The sequence below is a fragment of the Morus notabilis genome, unplaced genomic scaffold (genome assembly GCF_000414095.1).
Source record: "Morus notabilis unplaced genomic scaffold, ASM41409v2 Scaffold3025, whole genome shotgun sequence".
Lineage (NCBI taxonomy): Eukaryota > Viridiplantae > Streptophyta > Magnoliopsida > Rosales > Moraceae > Morus > Morus notabilis.
In genome coordinates, this window is record NW_010356661.1 from 6778 (window position 1) to 11537 (window position 4760).

At 32.5% G+C, this 4760-nt stretch overlaps 1 pseudogene; it reads left to right on the top strand.

Annotated features, from left to right (window-relative positions):
- Window positions 1-475: 475 nt before the first annotated feature.
- Window positions 476-4018, top strand: LOC21384350 (annotated as a pseudogene).
- Window positions 4019-4760: the final 742 nt, after the last annotated feature.

The window sequence follows — 4760 nt, forward strand, 5'->3', positions numbered from 1 at the left end:
TTTAAGTTTTATTATAATAAAAAGTTCTCAAAAATAATCACATTTAATTTTTTTACTACAGTAAAAAACTCTCACATAGAGTCACATTTCAACTCGAATTAAAAACTCAAATTAATGAACTAAACGGGCCTTAATTCATTTAATTGATTCATGTTTTTAATTTTAAATTTTACAATTAAAAACTCTATAAAAATATTAAATTTAATTTTTTTTTACTATAATTAAAAATTTTTAAAAAATATCATATCTCAATTTAAATTAAAAATTTAAATATACAAAGCGAATAAGGCCAAAATCTTTTTTTTTAGAAAAATGACTAGGTAAAAGTGCCAACCTGGCCGTGGTCCTGGTAGTTGCCATTTGAGCCAATCATAATCCATAAGTACATATACAAATAATAAATCCCAACGACCTTTTTAGGTTTCTCTTTAAGTACAACGCGACCAAGAATTTGCCTTTATGATTGGGACCAGAAATGATCCATTCTGTTTAGAGAATTCTTAGTCAGAAAATGGATTTGGGTTTGGGTGGAGGCAGAAGAAGGGTTGTGGTAATTGGTGGGGGCGTCGCCGGTTCCCTCATCGCAAAATCTATCCAATTTCTTTCTGATGTCACTCTCATCGATCAGTATGAACACTCTTTATCTTTCTCTTGAAATCCCATGTTTCTGCTATTGACATTTAAATCTCACGTTGTATGTTGGTTTCTGTGATAGTTTAGTATACTTTTGTCCTTGGATTAAGTTTTGTTTGTATCAATTAAGAAGGGAAAACAAACATGAAATGATTTTTCCCATAATTAGTTCTAAAACGTGGCTTCAACAAAGCTCTTGGTGGAAAAAAGTTCAGGTTAATTTTGTGTTTACATTTTGTCCTAGAATTGGTCTTTCAATCTGATATTTGCTTTTTAGCTTTGAAGTTAAAAACCAATCAACTATTAATGGTGAAACAGAGCTAATTTTTAACTGTCCTGTTTTAGGATTAGAAGTTGGAAACGGGTAATTGGTCTTTTGCTTTCTTTTTTTTTTTTTTCCCATTTTATGTGAGATAATACTTGAACAGAGTTTAAACCATGGAACATCTTGACAAATAAATCAAAATAGAACCGGTCGCTCTTCGATCGCCACAAACCGGTAGTATACCATACTTGGAGAGCATAGCTAACATGGAGATGAAATTCCGACATAAGTTCTTTTTCCGTCTCGAATTGTCTAAACCGATATGGCGCGAATCGGAGTGAAGCTGGACAAATATATCAAAATAGAATTGGCATGTAGAATAGAAGAAAGAAAATGCAAGGGAAGACTAGAGGGAAAAACAATAGAAGAGGGAAGTAGGTTTCAATTATGTAACTTCACTCAATTGCAAAAACTATTGCATTCAAAATTATCAAACTCGTTTATAGATGCACAAAACAAACTCAACCAGAAAATTGAAGATAAAAATGAACACACAAAAAAAGGCAACATTAATTTAAGGGGAGATTTTCTAGTATGTCTGGTGTACCGATAGGTCATGTGTTTTCTAACCATCAGATCGGCGTATTTTTTGATTTTTACGTGATTTTATGTAGATTCGGCGAACAAAAAACATGACTTACCGATATGTTGGCGTACAAAAAAGGTTCCTAATTTAAGATGGCAATTCCTATTTAAAATGATAGTTATACATTCTTCCTTTAACATGAAATCTAATCTGTCTACTTGTTATGGAGTCATCATCATTGAGAATTTTGAACCAGGAAGGAATATTTTGAGATCCCCTGGGCCAGCCTGAGGGCAATGGTGGAGCCATCATTTGGCGAGAGATCGGTGATCAACCATAGAGACTATCTCACAAATGGTCGTCTAGTTACGTCTAGTGCGATCAACGTCACTGAAACTGAAGTCTTGACTGCAGAGGGCCGTCTGATTGCGTACGATTACCTTGTCATCGCCACTGGCCACACCGATTCTTTTCCGAAAACAAGGACCGAGAGACTAAAAGAATACCAAGCAGGTAACTAATTCACTCTCAATTATTAACGACTCATTCAATTCACTGATTCGAGTTTTCAATTCGAGTTGAGATGTGATTTTGTATGAGAGTTTTTAACTGTAATAGAAAAAGTTAGATATGATTTTTTCTTAGAGCTTTTAACTGTAATAAAATTGAAATTAAAAACTCGAATCGGTAAAATTAACGAATTCTGAGTCACTTCTATAAATATTAGTAACATTTGATTATCTAATGCCAAAACTTATATCAAATGGCAGAGTATGAGAAGATCAATTCGGCTCATTCCATTTTGATCGTTGGAGGAGGCCCCACTGGCGTCGAACTTGCAGGAGAAATCGCGGTCGATTGCCCAGATAAGAACCTTACTTTAGTGCATGATGGTTCAAGGTTGCTGGAATTCATTGGACCAAAAGCAGCTGACAAAACTCTGAATTGGTTGACATCAAAGAAAGTTGAGGTGAAACTGGAGCAATCAGTCCGTCTAGACGATATCTCGGACGGAGGGAAAACATATCTCACTTCAGATGGAGATATTCTCAAGGCAGATTGTCATTTCCTATGCACTGGAAAACCACTTGGTTCTCTTTGGCTTAGAGGAACTAATTTGAAAAATAACTTGGATAATCATGGAAGGTTAATGGTTGATGAGAATCTAAGAGTGAAGGGTCGGAAAAACGTATTTGCCATCCATCGGAGACATTACTGATGTTCCAGTAAGTGGCTAATGCCGTGTTTGGAATTGTTCTTGTTTTTATTTTTCACGTTTTTAAAAAAAATAAAAATAAAAATAAAAATAAAAATAATTTTAAAACGGTGTTTGACGCAATTAAAGATAAAAAAGGAAAATGAAAACGATTTTTCGATTTAGTATAAAATGAGAGAGTTTCTCCTCTCTCGAGTAGAGATAGACATTAATAAGTTTTTTTATATTAAAAATAATTTTTTAATAAAATTGCCAAACGCATTTTCAAAAAATAATTTATGTTTGAGATTGAAAATATTTTCATTTCCATTTTCATACTAAAAATAAAATAATTTTAAAACGAGTTCCAAACATACCCTAAACTTTGTCTTGTTATGTTTTTATGAACACAAGCAGTACCATTGTCGTTATTTCTAAATTAGAGTGGTGTCGTAATATTATTTTGTCTTTTATTGTCGTTCCAAGACTTCATCTCTAATTTGTTTTTTAATACCAAATAGATTCCCTATTAAAATGGAAAAAAAAAATGTATGAAATTTTCAAAGGCAACACTTATTTAGTCTCTAAAATAGTTGTTTTGAGTGATGAAATCAGTTTTGTCTCTAATAGTGTCTGTCTCTAAGAATGATTTTTTCTTGTTGTGAGCCTAGATTGTTTGCTTGGAAATTTTCCGGATGATACTGAGATATTGCTTCTGGAGTCAATTCAAATTTAGTTCTGCTGAGATATTCCTATCCACGGAATCATATTGGAATCCATTTGATATATATTAATGCTAGTCAGCAATAATATTGATGGATGGATAAAAATACCTTGGAAGGAAGTATTTAATTTGCCATGTGTTTTATTCAGCAAGAAAAATATTGTAACGCAAAACTGATCTTGAATGAGAATTATTATCTGCAGGAGATCAAGCAAGGATATTTGGCACAAAAACATGCTTTAGTGGCTGCAAAGAACTTGAAGCTATTGATGGAAGGAGAAAAAGAGAGTAAATTGGCAAAGTACCAGCCTTCTTCTGTAAAGGCAATAGTTTCACTTGGTCGGAGAGACGCGGTGGCGCAGTTATCGTTCACCACCGTTATAGGAAGCGTTCCGGGAATGATCAAATCTAGAGACCTTTTTGTAGGGAAGACAAGGAAGAAGTTGGGTCTAGAAATCAAACTTTAGATGATTAATTATATGTAATTAAGGTGATGTGCATATCATTGAAGAATGAATTTTTCCTTCTTTAACGTACAAAAGGTTAAGACGTAAAATGTACCTTTACATGCGTATGCATGCGCATTTCTAGACTTGCGTAACAATATATTATAGTGACGTGTGAAATGACATATGTATAGCAATGTTTCATATGGACTTCTAGCTATATGATGATAAGCGGGTATATATTTTGTATACATTAAAATAAGTACTTATGGTTCTAAACATTTCATGAGTAACTCTTTGTAAAAAAGATGTGGACCCTTTTTTTATTTTTTTGGTGGCTCTGATGATTTTTTTTTTTTGGGAAAAGGGTTTGATAATAATTTTTGTTTTTGAAAAGATGAATAATATGGTCCTTAGAGAAAATATATATATATATATATATATATATGAGCTCATTTAGTTCGTTAATTTGAGTTGAGATGGGACTTTATGTGAGAATTTTTTACTATAATAAAAAAATTAGATGTGATTAGTTTTTCGAGTTTTTTACTGTAGTAAAATTCGAATTCTAAACTTAAATCGGTGAAATGAACATCGTCTATATCTCTTACGTTCTACTCATCTAGTTGAAACTGACAACTTTGTATTATGTTCTATATATTTTGCACTCTTTTTACATTTTTTATATGATTTTGACAAAATAATATTTAAAAATATGCACCAAAATAGGATATAGGTTGACTCGTTCGTTTCGCTGATTCGAGTTTAGAATTCGAGTTTTGCTATAGTAAAAAGCTCTCACAAAGTCACATCTAATTTTTTTACTACAGTAAAAAACTCTTAGATAAAATCACATTTCAATTCGAATTCTAAACTCAAATGAGCGAAACGAACGAGGCCATTTACTTAGC